Source organism: Lathamus discolor (genome assembly GCF_037157495.1).
Source record: "Lathamus discolor isolate bLatDis1 chromosome 2 unlocalized genomic scaffold, bLatDis1.hap1 SUPER_2_unloc_1, whole genome shotgun sequence".
NCBI classification, from domain to species: Eukaryota; Metazoa; Chordata; class Aves; order Psittaciformes; family Psittacidae; genus Lathamus; species Lathamus discolor.
In genome coordinates, this window is record NW_027069094.1 from 213,378 (window position 1) to 234,513 (window position 21,136).

Genomic DNA, 21,136 nt, shown 5'->3' on the forward strand with positions numbered 1-21,136 from the left:
AGACCATCCAGCACACCTTAGATCTCTTGAGCCCACTTCAGACCAGCCCAGCACACTTTAGACCACTTCAGCCTAGTTTATCCCAATTCACATCTATCCAGAACACTTTGTCACAGTTAAGCCCAATTCAGACCAGTCCAGCCCACTTTAGCCCAACGCAGCCCAGCCCACTACAGTTTAGCCCACTTTAGCCCTTCCCAGACCAACGTAGCGTACTTTAGGCCAGCTCAGTCCAGCCCACTTTAGCCCAGTCCATCTTATCCCTGCCCAATTTAACCCAGTTCAGCCCACTTTACAGCCCAGCCCACTGCAGCTCAGCGCAGACAAGCTGAGCCCAATTAGGCCCACTTTAGCACAATTCAGCCCGGTTTAGCACAGCCCAGCCCAGCCAAGACATGATCAGCCACTTCAAGCCACTTTACCTCAGTTCAGCCCAGCCCAGCAAAATTGACTCCAATTCGGCCCATTCCAGTCACTTTCACACAAGCTCAGATCTGTCTAACCCAGTGAAGCCCCCTTCAGCCCACTTCAGCCACTCCAGCACAGTTCAGCCCAGCTTGGCCCACTTCAGGAGAGTTTAGACCACTTGGGCCCACTTCAGACCAGTCCAGCCCAGTTTAGCCCACTTCAGCACAGTTTAGCCTTGTCCAGCCCAGCAGAGCCCAGCCCACCCTCGCTTGCTACAGGCAAAACGGCTCGTTTGCTACACAGCATGGCTTGGCACTACTTTGGCCCAATTCAGACCAGTCCAGCCCACTTTAGCTCAGTCCAGTGCAATTAAGCCCACCCAAGAACAGTTTAGCCCAGTCCAGCACATTTTGGCCACTTCAGACCTCTCCAGACCACTTTAGCCCAGCACAGCCCAGTTTAGCCCAGTGCACACCAGTCCAGCCCAGCTTATCTCACTTCAGACACTTTACCCCACTTCAGTCCAGGCCACATTAGCCCTGTCCAGCCCATTCCAGCTCACCCCAGCCCCTTCAGCCCACTTCAGCCCAGCGCAGCCAGCTTTAGCAAAGTCCGTTCCACTTTAGCCCAGCCCAGCCCACTTTAGCCCACTTCAGACCAGTTTTGCCCTGGCCAGACCAACTTAGCTCAGCCCAGCCCAGTTCAGACCTGTCCCAACCAATTTAGCATAGTTCAGCAGGGTTTAGCCCAATTCAGACCATCCAGCACACCTTAGCCCTCTTGAGCCCACTTCAGACCAGCCCAGCACACTTTAGACCACTTCAGCCTAGTTTATCCCAATTCACATCTATCCAGAACACTTCGTCACAGTTAAGCCCAATTCAGACCAGTCCAGCCCACTTTAGCCCAACGCAGCCCAGCCCACTACAGTTTAGCCCACTTTAGCCCTTCCCAGACCAACGTAGCGTACTTTAGGCCAGCTCAGTCCAGCCCACTTTAGCCCAGTCCATCTTATCCCTGCCCAATTTAACCCAGTTCAGCCCACTTTACGGCCCAGCCCACTGCAGCTCAGCGCAGACAAGCTGAGCCCAATTAGGCCCACTTTAGCACAATTCAGCCCGGTTTAGCACAGCCCAGCCCAGCCAAGACATGATCAGCCACTTCAAGCCACTTTACCTCAGTTCAGCCCAGTTCAGCCCAGCCCAGCAAAATTTACTCCAATTCGGCCCAGTCCAGTCACTTTCACACAAGCTCAGATCTGTCTAACCCAGTGAAGCCCCCTTCAGCCCACTTCAGCCACTCCAGCACAGTTCAGCCCAGCTTGGCCCACTTCAGGAGAGTTTAGACCACTTGGGCCCACTTCAGACCAGTCCAGCCCAGTTTAGCCCACTTCAGCACAGTTTAGCCTTGTCCAGCCCAGCAGAGCCCAGCCCACCCTCGCTTGCTACAGGCAAAACGGCTCGTTTGCTACACAGCATGGCTTGGCACTACTTTGGCCCAATTCAGACCAGTCCAGCCCACTTTAGCTCAGTCCAGTGCAATTAAGCCCACCCAAGAACAGTTTAGCCCAGTCCAGCACATTTTGGCCACTTCAGACCTCTCCAGACCACTTTAGCCCAGCACAGCCCAGTTTAGCCCAGTGCACACCAGTCCAGCCCAGCTTATCTCACTTCAGACACTTTACCCCACTTCAGTCCAGGCCACATTAGCCCTGTCCAGCCCATTCCAGCTCACCCCAGCCCCTTCAGCCCACTTCAGCCCAGCGCAGCCAGCTTTAGCAAAGTCCGTTCCACTTTAGCCCAGCCCAGCCCACTTTAGCCCACTTCAGACCAGTTTTGCCCTGGCCAGACCAACTTAGCTCAGCCCAGCCCAGTTCAGACCTGTCCCAACCAATTTAGCACAGTTCAGCAGGGTTTAGCCCAATTCAGACCATCCAGCACACCTTAGCCCTCTTGAGCCCACTTCAGACCAGCCCAGCACACTTTAGACCACTTCAGCCTAGTTTATCCCAATTCACATCTATCCAGAACACTTTGTCACAGTTAAGCCCAATTCAGACCAGTCCAGCCCACTTTAGCCCAACGCAGCCCAGCCCACTACAGTTTAGCCCACTTTAGCCCTTCCCAGACCAACGTAGCGTACTTTAGGCCAGCTCAGTCCAGCCCACTTTAGCCCAGTCCATCTTATCCCTGCCCAATTTAACCCAGTTCAGCCCACTTTACAGCCCAGCCCACTGCAGCTCAGCGCAGACAAGCTGAGCCCAATTAGGCCCACTTTAGCACAATTCAGCCCGGTTTAGCACAGCCCAGCCCAGCCAAGACATGATCAGCCACTTCAAGCCACTTTACCTCAGTTCAGCCCAGCCCAGCAAAATTGACTCCAATTCGGCCCAGTCCAGTCACTTTCACACAAGCTCAGATCTGTCTAACCCAGTGAAGCCCCCTTCAGCCCACTTCAGCCACTCCAGCACAGTTCAGCCCAGCTTGGCCCACTTCAGGAGAGTTTAGACCACTTGGGCCCACTTCAGACCAGTCCAGCCCAGTTTAGCCCACTTCAGCACAGTTTAGCCTTGTCCAGCCCAGCAGAGCCCAGCCCACCCTCGCTTGCTACAGGCAAAACGGCTCGTTTGCTACACAGCATGGCTTGGCACTACTTTGGCCCAATTCAGACCAGTCCAGCCCACTTTAGCTCAGTCCAGTGCAATTAAGCCCACCCAAGAACAGTTTAGCCCAGTCCAGCACATTTTGGCCACTTCAGACCTCTCCAGACCACTTTAGCCCAGCACAGCCCAGTTTAGCCCAGTGCACACCAGTCCAGCCCAGCTTATCTCACTTCAGACACTTTACCCCACTTCAGTCCAGGCCACATTAGCCCTGTCCAGCCCATTCCAGCTCACCCCAGCCCCTTCAGCCCACTTCAGCCCAGCGCAGCCAGCTTTAGCAAAGTCCGTTCCACTTTAGCCCAGCCCAGCCCACTTTAGCCCACTTCAGACCAGTTTTGCCCTGGCCAGACCAACTTAGCTCAGCCCAGCCCAGTTCAGACCTGTCCCAGCCAATTTAGCACAGTTCAGCAGGGTTTAGCCCAATTCAGACCATCCAGCACACCTTAGACCTCTTGAGCCCACTTCAGACCAGCCCAGCACACTTTAGACCACTTCAGCCTAGTTTATCCCAATTCACATCTATCCAGAACACTTTGTCACAGTTAAGCCCAATTCAGACCAGTCCAGCCCACTTTAGCCCAACGCAGCCCAGCCCACTACAGTTTAGCCCACTTTAGCCCTTCCCAGACCAACGTAGCGTACTTTAGGCCAGCTCAGTCCAGCCCACTTTAGCCCAGTCCATCTTATCCCTGCCCAATTTAACCCAGTTCAGCCCACTTTACAGCCCAGCCCACTGCAGCTCAGCGCAGACAAGCTGAGCCCAATTAGGCCCACTTTAGCACAATTCAGCCCGGTTTAGCACAGCCCAGCCCAGCCAAGACATGATCAGCCACTTCAAGCCACTTTACCTCAGTTCAGCCCAGCCCAGCAAAATTGACTCCAATTCGGCCCATTCCAGTCACTTTCACACAAGCTCAGATCTGTCTAACCCAGTGAAGCCCCCTTCAGCCCACTTCAGCCACTCCAGCACAGTTCAGCCCAGCTTGGCCCACTTCAGGAGAGTTTAGACCACTTGGGCCCACTTCAGACCAGTCCAGCCCAGTTTAGCCCACTTCAGCACAGTTTAGCCTTGTCCAGCCCAGCAGAGCCCAGCCCACCCTCGCTTGCTACAGGCAAAACGGCTCGTTTGCTACACAGCATGGCTTGGCACTACTTTGGCCCAATTCAGACCAGTCCAGCCCACTTTAGCTCAGTCCAGTGCAATTAAGCCCACCCAAGAACAGTTTAGCCCAGTCCAGCACATTTTGGCCACATCAGACCTCTCCAGACCACTTTAGCCCAGCACAGCCCAGTTTAGCCCAGTGCACACCAGTCCAGCCCAGCTTATCTCACTTCAGACACTTTACCCCACTTCAGTCCAGGCCACATTAGCCCTGTCCAGCCCATTCCAGCTCACCCCAGCCCCTTCAGCCCACTTCAGCCCAGCGCAGCCAGCTTTAGCAAAGTCCGTTCCACTTTAGCCCAGCCCAGCCCACTTTAGAACACTTCAGACCAGTTTTGCCCTGGCCAGACCAACTTAGCTCAGCCCAGCCCAGTTCAGACCTGTCCCAACCAATTTAGCACAGTTCAGCAGGGTTTAGCCCAATTCAGACCATCCAGCACACCTTAGCCCTCTTGAGCCCACTTCAGACCAGCCCAGCACACTTTAGACCACTTCAGCCTAGTTTATCCCAATTCACATCTATCCAGAACACTTTGTCACAGTTAAGCCCAATTCAGACCAGTCCAGCCCACTTTAGCCCAACGCAGCCCAGCCCACTACAGTTTAGCCCACTTTAGCCCTTCCCAGACCAACGTAGCGTACTTTAGGCCAGCTCAGTCCAGCCCACTTTAGCCCAGTCCATCTTATCCCTGCCCAATTTAACCCAGTTCAGCCCACTTTACAGCCCAGCCCACTGCAGCTCAGCGCAGACAAGCTGAGCCCAATTAGGCCCACTTTAGCACAATTCAGCCCGGTTTAGCACAGCCCAGCCTAGCCAAGACATGATCAGCCACTTCAAGCCACTTTACCTCAGTTCAGCCCAGCCCAGCAAAATTGACTCCAATTCGGCCCAGTCCAGTCACTTTCACACAAGCTCAGATCTGTCTAACCCAGTGAAGCCCCCTTCAGCCCACTTCAGCCACTCCAGCACAGTTCAGCCCAGCTTGGCCCACTTCAGGAGAGTTTAGACCACTTTGGCCCACTTCAGACCAGTCCAGCCCAGTTTAGCCCACTTCAGCACAGTTTAGCCTTGTCCAGCCCAGCAGAGCCCAGCCCACCCTCGCTTGCTACAGGCAAAACGGCTCGTTTGCTACACAGCATGGCTTGGCACTACTTTGGCCCAATTCAGACCAGTCCAGCCCACTTTAGCTCAGTCCAGTGCAATTAAGCCCACCCAAGAACAGTTTAGCCCAGTCCAGCACATTTTGGCCACTTCAGACCTCTCCAGACCACTTTAGCCCAGCACAGCCCAGTTTAGCCCAGTGCACACCAGTCCAGCCCAGCTTATCTCACTTCAGACACTTTACCCCACTTCAGTCCAGGCCACATTAGCCCTGTCCAGCCCATTCCAGCTCACCCCAGCCCCTTCAGCCCACTTCAGCCCAGCGCAGCCAGCTTTAGCAAAGTCCGTTCCACTTTAGCCCAGCCCAGCCCACTTTAGCCCACTTCAGACCAGTTTTGCCCTGGCCAGACCAACTTAGCTCAGCCCAGCCCAGTTCAGACCTGTCCCAACCAATTTAGCACAGTTCAGCAGGGTTTAGCCCAATTCAGACCATCCAGCACACCTTAGCCCTCTTGAGCCCACTTCAGACCAGCCCAGCACACTTTAGACCACTTCAGCCTAGTTTATCCCAATTCACATCTATCCAGAACACTTTGTCACAGTTAAGCCCAATTCAGACCAGCCCAGCACACTTTAGACCACTTCAGCCTAGTTTATCCCAATTCATATCTATCCAGAACACTTCGTCACAGTTAAGCCCAATTCAGACCAGTCCAGCCCACTTTAGCCCAACGCAGCCCAGCCCACTACAGTTTAGCCCATTTTAGCCCTTCCCAGACCAACGTAGCGTACTTTAGGCCAGCTCAGTCCAGCCCACTTTAGCCCAGTCCATCTTATCCCTGCCCAATTTAACCCAGTTCAGCCCACTTTACGGCCCAGCCCACTGCAGCTCAGCGCAGACAAGCTGAGCCCAATTAGGCCCACTTTAGCACAATTCAGCCCGGTTTAGCACAGCCCAGCCCAGCCAAGACATGATCAGCCACTTCAAGCCACTTTACCTCAGTTCAGCCCAGTTCAGCCCAGCCCAGCAAAATTTACTCCAATTCGGCCCAGTCCAGTCACTTTCACACAAGCTCAGATCTGTCTAACCCAGTGAAGCCCCCTTCAGCCCACTTCAGCCACTCCAGCACAGTTCAGCCCAGCTTGGCCCACTTCAGGAGAGTTTAGACCACTTGGGCCCACTTCAGACCAGTCCAGCCCAGTTTAGCCCACTTCAGCACAGTTTAGCCTTGTCCAGCCCAGCAGAGCCCAGCCCACCCTCGCTTGCTACAGGCAAAACGGCTCGTTTGCTACACAGCATGGCTTGGCACTACTTTGGCCCAATTCAGAGCAGTCCAGCCCACTTTAGCTCAGTCCAGTGCAATTAAGCCCACCCAAGAACAATTTAGCCCAGTCCAGCACATTTTGGCCACTTCAGACCTCTCCAGACCACTTTAGCCCAGCACAGCCCAGTTTAGCCCAGTGCACACCAGTCCAGCCCAGCTTATCTCACTTCAGACACTTTACCCCACTTCAGTCCAGGCCACATTAGCCCTGTCCAGCCCATTCCAGCTCACCCCAGCCCCTTCAGCCCACTTCAGCCCAGCGCAGCCAGCTTTAGCAAAGTCCGTTCCACTTTAGCCCAGCCCAGCCCACTTTAGCCCACTTCAGACCAGTTTTGCCCTGGCCAGACCAACTTAGCTCAGCCCAGCCCAGTTCAGACCTGTCCCAGCCAATTTAGCACAGTTCAGCAGGGTTTAGCCCAATTCAGACCATCCAGCACACCTTAGATCTCTTGAGCCCACTTCAGACCAGCCCAGCACACTTTAGACCACTTCAGCCTAGTTTATCCCAATTCACATCTATCCAGAACACTTTGTCACAGTTAAGCCCAATTCAGACCAGTCCAGCCCACTTTAGCCCAACGCAGCCCAGCCCACTACAGTTTAGCCCACTTTAGCCCTTCCCAGACCAACGTAGCGTACTTTAGGCCAGCTCAGTCCAGCCCACTTTAGCCCAGTCCATCTTATCCCTGCCCAATTTAACCCAGTTCAGCCCACTTTACAGCCCAGCCCACTGCAGCTCAGCGCAGACAAGCTGAGCCCAATTAGGCCCACTTTAGCACAATTCAGCCCGGTTTAGCACAGCCCAGCCCAGCCAAGACATGATCAGCCACTTCAAGCCACTTTACCTCAGTTCAGCCCAGCCCAGCAAAATTGACTCCAATTCGGCCCATTCCAGTCACTTTCACACAAGCTCAGATCTGTCTAACCCAGTGAAGCCCCCTTCAGCCCACTTCAGCCACTCCAGCACAGTTCAGCCCAGCTTGGCCCACTTCAGGAGAGTTTAGACCACTTGGGCCCACTTCAGACCAGTCCAGCCCAGTTTAGCCCACTTCAGCACAGTTTAGCCTTGTCCAGCCCAGCAGAGCCCAGCCCACCCTCGCTTGCTACAGGCAAAACGGCTCGTTTGCTACACAGCATGGCTTGGCACTACTTTGGCCCAATTCAGACCAGTCCAGCCCACTTTAGCTCAGTCCAGTGCAATTAAGCCCACCCAAGAACAGTTTAGCCCAGTCCAGCACATTTTGGCCACTTCAGACCTCTCCAGACCACTTTAGCCCAGCACAGCCCAGTTTAGCCCAGTGCACACCAGTCCAGCCCAGCTTATCTCACTTCAGACACTTTACCCCACTTCAGTCCAGGCCACATTAGCCCTGTCCAGCCCATTCCAGCTCACCCCAGCCCCTTCAGCCCACTTCAGCCCAGCGCAGCCAGCTTTAGCAAAGTCCGTTCCACTTTAGCCCAGCCCAGCCCACTTTAGCCCACTTCAGACCAGTTTTGCCCTGGCCAGACCAACTTAGCTCAGCCCAGCCCAGTTCAGACCTGTCCCAGCCAATTTAGCACAGTTCAGCAGGGTTTAGCCCAATTCAGACCATCCAGCACACCTTAGACCTCTTGAGCCCACTTCAGACCAGCCCAGCACACTTTAGACCACTTCAGCCTAGTTTATCCCAATTCACATCTATCCAGAACACTTTGTCACAGTTAAGCCCAATTCAGACCACTCCAGCCCACTTTAGCCCAACGCAGCCCAGCCCACTACAGTTTAGCCCACTTTAGCCCTTCCCAGACCAACGTAGCGTACTTTAGGCCAGCTCAGTCCAGCCCACTTTAGCCCAGTCCATCTTATCCCTGCCCAATTTAACCCAGTTCAGCCCACTTTACAGCCCAGCCCACTGCAGCTCAGCGCAGACAAGCTGAGCCCAATTAGGCCCACTTTAGCACAATTCAGCCCGGTTTAGCACAGCCCAGCCCAGCCAAGACATGATCAGCCACTTCAAGCCACTTTACCTCAGTTCAGCCCAGTTCAGCCCAGCCCAGCAAAATTTACTCCAATTCGGCCCAGTCCAGTCACTTTCACACAAGCTCAGATCTGTCTAACCCAGTGAAGCCCCCTTCAGCCCACTTCAGCCACTCCAGCACAGTTCAGCCCAGCTTGGCCCACTTCAGGAGAGTTTAGACCACTTGGGCCCACTTCAGACCAGTCCAGCCCAGTTTAGCCCACTTCAGCACAGTTTAGCCTTGTCCAGCCCAGCAGAGCCCAGCCCACCCTCGCTTGCTACAGGCAAAACGGCTCGTTTGCTACACAGCATGGCTTGGCACTACTTTGGCCCAATTCAGAGCAGTCCAGCCCACTTTAGCTCAGTCCAGTGCAATTAAGCCCACCCAAGAACAATTTAGCCCAGTCCAGCACATTTTGGCCACTTCAGACCTCTCCAGACCACTTTAGCCCAGCACAGCCCAGTTTAGCCCAGTGCACACCAGTCCAGCCCAGCTTATCTCACTTCAGACACTTTACCCCACTTCAGTCCAGGCCACATTAGCCCTGTCCAGCCCATTCCAGCTCACCCCAGCCCCTTCAGCCCACTTCAGCCCAGCGCAGCCAGCTTTAGCAAAGTCCGTTCCACTTTAGCCCAGCCCAGCCCACTTTAGCCCACTTCAGACCAGTTTTGCCCTGGCCAGACCAACTTAGCTCAGCCCAGCCCAGTTCAGACCTGTCCCAACCAATTTAGCACAGTTCAGCAGGGTTTAGCCCAATTCAGACCATCCAGCACACCTTAGACCTCTTGAGCCCACTTCAGACCAGCCCAGCACACTTTAGACCACTTCAGCCTAGTTTATCCCAATTCACATCTATCCAGAACACTTTGTCACAGTTAAGCCCAATTCAGACCAGTCCAGCCCACTTTAGCCCAACGCAGCCCAGCCCACTACAGTTTAGCCCACTTTAGCCCTTCCCAGACCAACGTAGCGTACTTTAGGCCAGCTCAGTCCAGCCCACTTTAGCCCAGTCCATCTTATCCCTGCCCAATTTAACCCAGTTCAGCCCACTTTACAGCCCAGCCCACTGCAGCTCAGCGCAGACAAGCTGAGCCCAATTAGGCCCACTTTAGCACAATTCAGCCCGGTTTAGCACAGCCCAGACCAGCCAAGACATGATCAGCCACTTCAAGCCACTTTACCTCAGTTCAGCCCAGCCCAGCAAAATTGACTCCAATTCGGCCCATTCCAGTCACTTTCACACAAGCTCAGATCTGTCTAACCCAGTGAAGCCCCCTTCAGCCCACTTCAGCCACTCCAGCACAGTTCAGCCCAGCTTGGCCCACTTCAGGAGAGTTTAGACCACTTGGGCCCACTTCAGACCAGTCCAGCCCAGTTTAGCCCACTTCAGCACAGTTTAGCCTTGTCCAGCCCAGCAGAGCCCAGCCCACCCTTGCTTGCTACAGGCAAAACGGCTCGTTTGCTACACAGCATGGCTTGGCACTACTTTGGCCCAATTCAGACCAGTCCAGCCCACTTTAGCTCAGTCCAGTGCAATTAAGCCCACCCAAGAACAGTTTAGCCCAGTCCAGCACATTTTGGCCACTTCAGACCTCTCCAGACCACTTTAGCCCAGCACAGCCCAGTTTAGCCCAGTGCACACCAGTCCAGCCCAGCTTATCTCACTTCAGACACTTTACCCCACTTCAGTCCAGGCCACATTAGCCCTGTCCAGCCCATTCCAGCTCACCCCAGCCCCTTCAGCCCACTTCAGCCCAGCGCAGCCAGCTTTAGCAAAGTCCGTTCCACTTTAGCCCAGCCCAGCCCACTTTAGCCCACTTCAGACCAGTTTTGCCCTGGCCAGACCAACTTAGCTCAGCCCAGCCCAGTTCAGACCTGTCCCAGCCAATTTAGCACAGTTCAGCAGGGTTTAGCCCAATTCAGACCATCCAGCACACCTTAGCCCTCTTGAGCCCACTTCAGACCAGCCCAGCACACTTTAGACCACTTCAGCCTAGTTTATCCCAATTCACATCTATCCAGAACACTTTGTCACAGTTAAGCCCAATTCAGACCACTCCAGCCCACTTTAGCCCAACGCAGCCCAGCCCACTACAGTTTAGCCCACTTTAGCCCTTCCCAGACCAACGTAGCGTACTTTAGGCCAGCTCAGTCCAGCCCACTTTAGCCCAGTCCATCTTATCCCTGCCCAATTTAACCCAGTTCAGCCCACTTTACAGCCCAGCCCACTGCAGCTCAGCGCAGACAAGCTGAGCCCAATTAGGCCCACTTTAGCACAATTCAGCCCGGTTTAGCACAGCCCAGCCCAGCCAAGACATGATCAGCCACTTCAAGCCACTTTACCTCAGTTCAGCCCAGTTCAGCCCAGCCCAGCAAAATTTACTCCAATTCGGCCCAGTCCAGTCACTTTCACACAAGCTCAGATCTGTCTAACCCAGTGAAGCCCCCTTCAGCCCACTTCAGCCACTCCAGCACAGTTCAGCCCAGCTTGGCCCACTTCAGGAGAGTTTAGACCACTTGGGCCCACTTCAGACCAGTCCAGCCCAGTTTAGCCCACTTCAGCACAGTTTAGCCTTGTCCAGCCCAGCAGAGCCCAGCCCACCCTCGCTTGCTACAGGCAAAACGGCTCGTTTGCTACACAGCATGGCTTGGCACTACTTTGGCCCAATTCAGACCAGTCCAGCCCACTTTAGCTCAGTCCAGTGCAATTAAGCCCACCCAAGAACAATTTAGCCCAGTCCAGCACATTTTGGCCACTTCAGACCTCTCCAGACCACTTTAGCCCAGCACAGCCCAGTTTAGCCCAGTGCACACCAGTCCAGCCCAGCTTATCTCACTTCAGACACTTTACCCCACTTCAGTCCAGGCCACATTAGCCCTGTCCAGCCCATTCCAGCTCACCCCAGCCCCTTCAGCCCACTTCAGCCCAGCGCAGCCAGCTTTAGCAAAGTCCGTTCCACTTTAGCCCAGCCCAGCCCACTTTAGCCCACTTCAGACCAGTTTTGCCCTGGCCAGACCAACTTAGCTCAGCCCAGCCCAGTTCAGACCTGTCCCAGCCAATTTAGCACAGTTCAGCAGGGTTTAGCCCAATTCAGACCATCCAGCACACCTTAGCCCTCTTGAGCCCACTTCAGACCAGCCCAGCACACTTTAGACCACTTCAGCCTAGTTTATCCCAATTCACATCTATCCAGAACACTTTGTCACAGTTAAGCCCAATTCAGACCAGTCCAGCCCACTTTAGCCCAACGCAGCCCAGCCCACTACAGTTTAGCCCACTTTAGCCCTTCCCAGACCAACGTAGCGTACTTTAGGCCAGCTCAGTCCAGCCCACTTTAGCCCAGTCCATCTTATCCCTGCCCAATTTAACCCAGTTCAGCCCACTTTACAGCCCAGCCCACTGCAGCTCAGCGCAGACAAGCTGAGCCCAATTAGGCCCACTTTAGCACAATTCAGCCCCGTTTAGCACAGCCCAGACCAGCCAAGACATGATCAGCCACTTCAAGCCACTTTACCTCAGTTCAGCCCAGTTCAGCCCAGCCCAGCAAAATTGACTCCAATTCGGCCCAGTCCAGTCACTTTCACACAAGCTCAGATCTAACCCAGTGAAGCCCCCTTCAGCCCACTTCAGCCACTCCAGCACAGTTCAGCCCAGCTTGGCCCACTTCAGGAGAGTTTAGACCACTTTGGCCCACTTCAGACCAGTCCAGCCCAGTTTAGCCCACTTCAGCACAGTTTAGCCTTGTCCAGCCCAGCAGAGCCCAGCCCACCCTCGCTTGCTACAGGCAAAATGGCTCGTTTGCTACACAGCATGGCTTGGCACTACTTTGGCCCAATTCAGACCAGTCCAGCCCACTTTAGCTCAGTCCAGTGCAATTAAGCCCACCCAAGAACAGTTTAGCCCAGTCCAGCACATTTTGGCTTTCACTAGAGCTAACCATTTGTCTCCAGGCACCCTCAACTGTGTCCTCAGACATTCTGGCTCAAATACTACATTGGAATGCTACATCTCAAACCCCTTCCTGCCATTCTGACATTGTACCCCACGCCCTCGCCTCCTACAGGAGGTCCTCTACTTACCTTGCGTAGTGCCATTCGTGTCGAGGCCGCCTCTCGGCTCAGAACTCCCACAGCAGATGCCAGTCATGTTGCTGCCCTTGCCAAGTTCCTCTTCATCTTCTGACAGAAGCAAAAAAAGGGCAACACGTTGTGCTGGCCGTCATCTCCAGCACCCCAGGCATCCAGCCCAGGCTGGTCCTTACCAATGGTCTGCCTCTTCCCAAGCTGCTCAACACTGTGCTTGCCTGTCCCAAAGCGATTCCCGAGTCTGATGCAGGGCCTCTTCTCCCCTGCGTGCCCTAGGAGTTCAACAGAAGCCAATTGCCATGGTTCTTGCGTAAGCGACCGACTCCACAATCCTTCTGCTTATCCCTCTGACTCACCTCAAGCACTCATCCGACTCCCAACATAGAAGACGAGACCTGCAATACCAAACAAATACTAAATCTTTTTGCCATGTTCTTATAAACATGAGGACATCACACTCAAAATGAATCCTTTTACCTTTTCATAGCTGGAACTGGAAGCTGGGTCAAACCCTTAGAAGGCTTCTGCTGATGTGACTGACAAAAAAGCTGTCCTCTGCCTTATGTTTGTAAGTAAGGAACATGAATGCCTGACCAGCTTTTAACCAGCCAACACAAGCACTCAGTATATAAAGGACTAAGTTCCAAGAACAAGCTTAACATTTTCAGTTCTAGCAGTGAGTTGGAAGCACCAAAACAGCTCACAAGCTAATGCACTCATTAAAACAGTCAAGCTGTACTACCCTGCCCACTATAAGATGGTGCTAAAGAAAAGTCCCATTTAATTTTTCTTATCCCCATGGTGTACTTCAAATCTCTTTCTACTATCCTGATGCTGTTTCCCCCGTCTGTTCTGTGGAAAACTTTTCTTTTTGCTTAGTTTTTATAGTGTCATAAGTCTCAAACTAAAGTTGTTGCTCAGATCTCCCACACTAGACACATGGGTGTTTACTGCACCCACCCAATTTATTTTTATCATTTGCAGTAACAGGAGTAAAAGGAAAAAAACAAAAAAATTGCCACACAACATTCTGCAGACTAAGACAAGGAAATTCCCTGAAATATTTATTATATGCAGACTGTAATTAACAAGCACTCTGTAATTTAGAGTTTTAAAATAAGAAATATACAAGCTGAAAAGCATTCTTTTATCTTTCCCTGCCAAAAGTCATCAGTTATTTAACAGTCACTACATCCCAAAAGAACATTAATATTATGTTTTGGTATTCTTAAGACCCAAGTGTCCAACTTAGTTTCTGAAAGAGCACAAACCCAAAGGCACTCTTGAAGTAACTCTTAAACATATAAATGTAATGTTTGTTCAGTAACCACTGTTATAACTATTTTATGAGAAATAAAAGACAAGTAATAAGAACATAAACTGTAAACAAATTTTTCTTTAAGTTCTGTGGCTAAGAGCAATAAAAACACTTACCTGAACACCACCACTAACAACAGCATCTTAAGTAAAACCACAGCACAAAAAAAAACATTAATACAAGAAGATGCAAAACCAAAAGTGGCTTAAAAAATTTAGCTCAGAAAAAATCGTTTCAAAGAACTCAAAAAACAAAAGCAATACACACATCATTAAAACCACAAAACACCCCAAAGACCTCACCTTGAATAGCATCAAATCCAAAAGAGAAACCTTACTGTGAAGCTGTGCCTTATATACCCCAGGCCCTACCCACAACCCCCCCCAGTGCCCTGGCTCAGGTGTGGGGCAAACCAGCTGCTGGGATAAAAACAGCCTGACAAGGTGCACCTGGTTTTTGTTGTTTTGGGTTTGGTTTCTTGGTGCTCTCTGATTTTAACTTCTTGGGTTTCTTTTTGGGGCTTAGATTTCTATTCAAAATTCTCAGATTCCATAGCTTCACTTTTATGAAGTTAGGCTCAAAACTATACTTGGTTTCAGACTGGGTGGGGGTTTTCTGTCTCACATTCTAGGGCTTAGTCTCAAAGAGGTTTTCTTCCACACAGACTGGCTCAGGCTCATATACTTAAACAGCACAGACACTCTAGTTCAGATTTAGGCTCAATTTGGCATTGACTGGCTCGCCCAACCACACGAGTCTCACATCGAGACTAACACAGGCTTCCTGGTTCAGACTCGCTCTCACATTCTAACTAAACAAAGACATTCAGGTGATTTAGCCAAGGTGAGCAAAGCTTAGACCACCCAAGCAGCAATTTATTTTAGGGTCTTGTCATTTTTATAAAGCTGTAATTACTTTTTGTTGGTGGTGTATTCCAGGGGGTGTACACGTTAGAATAAAGGGATGGAAAAGCTCTGAGGGCTAGTGGATGAGTAGTAAAGTGACAGGAGAGAGAGATGGGACTTCCTGAGGGAAGGGTGCAGCTTCTGTATCTCTGTCAGTGTGTGCATGTTCCCTTTTCTTTTCTAGGTGCTGCAGATAACTCGAGGGAGGTGAAGCTGCAAACTCAGGAGGGCTGTGAGAAGATCGGGGGTTGTGTGTGTTGGGGGTGCTTAATTGTTGAGGAGAGCATGGCAAAGGGGTTCAGTATTTGTGCTCCGTGTTGCAGGGCTGCCCTCTACCTTTGGAGTCGGATGAGTGCTTGAAGTGAGTCAGACAGGTAAGGAGAAGGATAGTGGGGTCGGTCCCTTTTTGCAAGCAGGGTGATCATTTGTCTCTATTGTACTCCTAGGACCTGGAGGTGAGTAGAGGCTCAGTGTCCGACTCCACTGTGGGTTTGGAACAGGCAAGCACAATGTTGATGAGCTTTGAAGGAGGAAGAGGGCTGTTACAGAGCAGGCCAGCACTGGTGGGTGGGGTGCTGGTGATGATGGTGGCCAGCACAGTGTGTTCCTGTTTGCTCGTTTGTTTGCTGCAGGTGATAAAGAGAAACTTGGCAGCTGTGGCAAGATCACAGGACTCTGATGTGGGTGTTCTGAGCATCAAGGCCCGCTTGAAACCCATGGCACTATGGAAGCTAAGTAGAGGGACTGCTGCTTGGGGCTGGAGGGTGGGGGACAAGGTCCGGATGGCAGGAAGGGGTTTGAAATGTAGCATGGGGCTGAGGGAAAGGCAGGGGGTTACTCTGTAGCATAAGCTTACATGGGTAGGGCAGCTACAGCTTGACTGTGTTAGGGAGGGAGGGTGTCACCCCCAGCCCTTCCCTCAGTGACCTGGGTCAGGGGTGAGGCAAACCCCCAGCTGGGATAAAAGCACCCTGACGATCCACAGCTGGGTCTTGTTTCATCTGGTTCTGGTTCATTGCCTGCTCCCCGGCTTTAATTTTCTGGCTTTCATTGGCTTAGACTCATATTCAAGACTGGCAGACAGTGCAGGCTCCCTCTCACACAGACTGGCTCAGACTCATACTCACGTTTAAGCTGCACAGACGTTCTCTGGCGCTGACTTCTCCTCACACTCGCTTAGGCTCAGTCTGACACTGACTGGCTCATGCATCCACACAAATGTCAAGTTGATTCTAACACAGAATTCCTGGTTCTGACTACCTGGCTAAGATTCCCTGGCTCAAACTCATCCTTACACTCGAGCTGAAAAATAACATTCAGATGACTCAGTCAAGGTGAGCCATGCTTGGAACACCCCAGTAGCAACTTATTTCAGGGTCGGCCAAAGCTTCTGTTTTTCTCTCCATGAGTGCCTGTTTCCATTTCTTTTTTAGGTGCCACACTTAAATCAAGAGAGGTGAAGCTGCCAGCTGAGGAGGGCTGTCAGAAGGTTGTCTGCGTGAGTGGTAAGAGCTGAGAATAACATGGCAAAGGGTTCAGTAGTAGTGTTGGTTATTGCAGGTCTTGCGTTCTACTTCTGGAGTCAGATGAGTATTTGAGGTGAGTCGGAGAGGTAACAATAATGGTTGTGGGGGTTGGTCATTTTCTACAAGCACCATGGTCATTTCTTTCTATTGTGCTCCTAGGTCCTAGAGTGCATGAGAAGCCCAGCATTGTATTCTGCAATAGATTGGGAGTAGGTGAGCATAATGTAAAGGCGAAGTAGAGTTACAGAAAAGGCTGGCATAGATGGCTGGGATGCTGGAGATGACGGCCAGCACAACGTGTTGCCCTTTGTTTGTTTCTGTCAGATGATGAAGAGGAACTTGGCAAGGGCAGCAACATGGCTGTCATCTGCTGTGGGAGTTCCGAGCAGTAAGGCCGCCTCGAGACGCATGGCACTACGCACGCTAAGTAGAGGGCCTCCTGTAGGAGGTGAAGGCGTGGGGGACAATGTCAGAGTAGCAGGAAGGGGTTTGAGATGTAGCATTCCAATGTAGTATTTGAACCAGAATGTCTGAGGACACAGTAGAGGGTGCCTGGAGGTAAATGGTCAGAGTCTGGGGTGTTGTGTCGGGGACAATAGGAAATAATGGTCCGTGGTGAAACACACCAAGATGGGCAAGTACTGTTTGTTCTCTTTGGCTCCCTCGTGTGGTGTACTGCTTGGGCTTTTCCCGAAAAGTCCGGCTTTGGTGCCTACCCGGGAAGTTGTGCTTTAGAACTGCCTGGAAAAGTCCTGACCCTTGCAGACCTTCCCAGATATTGTTGGCCACTTCTTGCGACGCGGGCTGGCCCCCTGCGTGGCAAAGAGCGTGCCTGCTTGTGAGTATGGAAGCCCGAGCCTCATGCCGTGTGAGGGAGGCAGAAGCTCATCCCACCCAGGCGACCGTTGCCTGCGCGGGGACGCCCGCTAAGGTTGAGCCTGCCACCTCGCACGGCCGTGATGATTGTCGGAGCTGGTTTGCTGATGGTCTTGGCAGGGTCCTTGGGGTTGGTAAGATAGGCAGCCATGAGAAGTATCCTTGACTATCTCTGCAGTTTCCCATGTTAATAAAGTAGTTGGGAGTTCTCTGGTTTTCTCTGTAGCTGGAGTTCTTGAGCTCTGGAAGGGAGGGGGTGGGTTTTTATAAGCACAGTGTAGCTGTGTAGTCCTGATGATCTGTGTGAATGGACAGAAGAGCTCTGGGAATAAGCTGGTAATGAATGAGTTGGGGGCAGAGAGTCTGCTTGGGAGTGTGCATGATAGTATATATCTGGAGTTAGTGTGTGAGCCAGAGGGTGTGAGGGCCTGTGCTGAGAGTGTCTCAATGCCAGTGTGTGACTGCATGTCAACCTAAGTGTCGGTGCGACTGTGGCCTGAGGCTTAGAGGCAGAGTAAGCTTTTGCTTGGTGTTGCGGTGACTAATGCCAGGTTGTTCTTGCAGATGACGAGATGGGTAGTGGTATGTGAGAGGCTGGTGTGGGAGGGTTGAGCGGAGTTATGGTACCAGGTAGGTAAATTTGTGGTGTCGGAAGCAAGTTCCTGTTGATTCTCCTGGCGGGCTTTTGATTTGCTGCGCATATTTAATTTGAAGGTGCGGATCAAGGAGCGCAGCGGTGCTCTGTGCCCCGAAGCTGACTTGGACTGGGTGAGCTGTGCTTAGCAGAGTGAAGTAGCAACTTATGGCATGTCTTGTAGTTTTTGTGAAATCAAAACCAGCTCTTAAGGCTGTGTTCTGCAGGGAGAGCCCGGGCTCAAAGGAGAGAAGGTAAGACGTGCTAAGGCCAGCGGGACAAGCAGCAGAGTGACTGGAGAGGGGGAAGGGACTTGCTGAGGGAAGGGTGCATCTTTGAATCCTCTCTCAGCGTTTGTCTGTTTCCCTTTGTATTTCAGGTGCTGCAGGAAACCCAGGGGAGGTGAAGGTGCCAGCTGAGGAGGGCTGTGAGGAGTTAAGGGGTCTGTGTGTGTGTTAGCTTAGAGTTGAGAAGAATGTGGTAAAGGGGTTCAGTATTTGTGTTTGGTATTGCAGGTGTTGCCCTCTACGTTTGGAGTCGGATGAGTGCTTGAGGTGGGTCAGGAAGGTAAGCAGAAGGATTGTGGATTCAGTCACTTTTGCAAGAACCACGGTCATTGGGTTCTGTTGCCCTCCTAGGGCACAGAGGAGAGGAGAAGGCCCGGCGTCAGAGTCTGGAATCGCTTCGTGAGAGGCGAGCACGGTGTTGAGAAGCTTGAGAGGAGGCAGATGGTTGGTAAGGAAGAGGCTGGGCTGGATGGCTGGGATGCTGGAGATGACGGCCAGCACAACGTGTTGCCCTTTGTTTGTTTGTTTCTGTCAGATGAAGAAGAGGAACTTGGCAAGGGCAGCAATATGGCTGTCATCTGCTGTGGGAGTTCCGAGCAGTGAGGCCGCCTCGAGACGCATGGCACTACGCACGCTAAGTAGAGGGCCTCCTGTAGGAGGTGAGGGCGTGGGGGACAATGTCAGAGTGGCAGGAAGAGGTTTGAGATGTAGCATTCCAATGTAGTATTTGAGCCAGAATGTCTGAGGACACAGTAGAGGGTGCCTGGAGGTAAATGGTCAGCTCTAGTGAAGGTAGTGCCTCAGAGTTAAAAGACAGGATGCAAAAGTGCCATTTGTGGGGCTTAAGTGTGGGGTGTTGTGTCGGGGGCAATAGGTAATGGTCCGTGGTGAAACACACAAAGGTAGGAAAGTAGTGTTTGTTCTCTTTGGCTCCCTCTTGTGGTGTACTGCTTTGGCTTTTCCCAAAAAGTCCAGCTTTGGTGCCTACCCAGGAAGTTGTGCTTTAGAACTGCCTGGAAAAGTCCTGACTCTTGCAGACCTTCCTAGACATTGTCGGCCACTTCTTGCGGCGTGGGCTGGCCCCCTGCGTGGCAAAGAGCGTGCCTGCTTGCGAGTATGGAAGCCCGAGCCTCATGCCGTGTGAGGGAGGCAGAAGCTCATCCCACCCAGGCGACCGTTGCCTGCGCGGGGACGCCCGCTAAGGTTGAGCCTGCCAGCTCACACGGCCATGATGATTCTCAGAGCTGGTTTGTGTATGGTCCTCACAGGGTCCTTGGGGTTCGTAAGTCTGTTCTCATGGGTTCAGCAGTAGCAGTCTTTTTTTCTCTTTCTTAGTAGCTGGTGCAGCAGTGTGTTTTGACTTCCAGCCTGGGAACAGAGCTGATAACACAAATGTTTTAGTCTGACCAAGGACTTTCTGATCCTCATGCTCTGCCAGGGAGGAGGGAAAGCCGGGAGGAAGCAGAGAACAGGACACCTGACCCAAGCTAGCCAAAGAGGTATTCCGTACCACAGCACATCATGCCCAGGATCTTACTGTGAGTTACCTGGAAGGGCTAGAGACTGCAGGGTTGGATGAGGTATGGGTTAGTGCTCAGTTTGGCTGGGGGGCAGGCGAGTTATCAGTCGACTGGTGGTGAGGTGTTGTATTCTCTTCCCTTGTTATTTCCCTTATTATTATCATTATTGGTGGTAGCAGTAGTGACTTGTGTTCTACCTTAATTAATAACTCTTCTTAACTCAACTTGTGGGATTTGCATTCTTTTCGATTCTCCTCTCTGTCCCCCCAGGAGTAGGGGGAGGGCAAGAAGGGGGGGGAGTGAGAGAGCAATTGCGTGATTTATGGCTGACCTTGTATAAACCACCACGGTTGTTTTACTATTAATCTTGTCAGATCTGTCGTTATCTCAACCCTTCGAGCTCCACGTTGGGTGCCAAAAAGAACCCATGACAGTAAGATAAGCAACCATGAGAAGTATCCTTCACTATCTCTATAGTATCCCATGTTAATAAACTAGTTGAGAGTTCTCTGTCTCTGGTTTTCTTTTAGCTGGAGCTCTTGCGCTCTGGAACGTAGGTGGTGGGTTTCTATAATCAGTGTAGCTGTCTACTCCTCGTGATCTGTGTGAATGGACAGAAGAGCTCTGGGAATAAGCTTGTAATTAATGAGTCAGGGCCAGAGAGTCTGCTTGTGAGTGGGTGTGATAGTATATCAAGAGTCAGTGTCTGAGCCAGAGTGTCTGAGTGTCTCCAGGCTGCTTTCGTATCTCTGTTATCTTGGCATCCTGTTTCATTGGTTAGGACATAGTCTGTGCATTTTCATGCTCTTGGGTCTTGAATTTTGGGTCGTGCTCATGGGTCTTCATGCTTTTTGCATGTCCATCATGTCAGGTTTTGTGGTTGTTTTTGGAAACACATGGTCATGTTGAACTTTGTTCTCAGGCTCCTGAGGAGACCTGTTGTGTTGCTCTTGCGGCTGTGCAGGTGATCTGGGTGGATGTAGTGCTCCATCTGGGAGGTAGTCTACCTCTTCAGATTTTTCTCTCTTTTTTTGGTTTCTCAGAGTCTGTAGTGTTCTTTGTGTGTGTGTGTTTGTTTGCCTTGCAGTTGCTCTGCTCATGGTCAGTAGTTGGGCCAGGTGGAGCATCTGTAGTGCAAGTCTGTGTGTACTACGATTAGAGGCAAAGCTTGTGCGTTTTCTTGGGATGGAGGTTACAGGTTCTGGGCTTATCAATAGTCTTTGGAGATAAAAGGTTGTGTGGTTATTAACTGAGTTGCTTTTTAGCAACTCGGTGGTAATTTTTCAGTTGTTTTTTCAGATATCTGTTATGAATCAGTTGTCAACGT

At 51.8% G+C, this 21,136-nt stretch overlaps 2 long non-coding RNA genes across 3 annotated transcripts; both read left to right on the plus strand.

The window, feature by feature from the left end:
- The first annotated feature begins 16,477 nt into the window (after positions 1-16,477).
- On the plus strand, positions 16,478-16,937 carry LOC136006155 (uncharacterized). Its single transcript, XR_010608994.1, has 3 exons — positions 16,478-16,565; positions 16,652-16,705; positions 16,817-16,937. It is a non-coding gene; the product is annotated as an uncharacterized LOC136006155 (long non-coding RNA).
- Positions 16,938-18,174: 1,237 nt separating this feature from the next.
- On the plus strand, positions 18,175-19,790 carry LOC136006154 (uncharacterized). Of its 2 annotated transcripts, none has more exons than XR_010608992.1 (5): positions 18,175-18,256; positions 18,382-18,569; positions 18,641-18,737; positions 18,825-18,948; positions 19,728-19,790. It is a non-coding gene; the product is annotated as an uncharacterized LOC136006154 (long non-coding RNA). The 2 variants fall into 2 exon arrangements; XR_010608993.1 differs by having other exon boundaries at positions 18,382-18,556.
- The last annotated feature ends 1,346 nt before the right edge of the window (positions 19,791-21,136 follow it).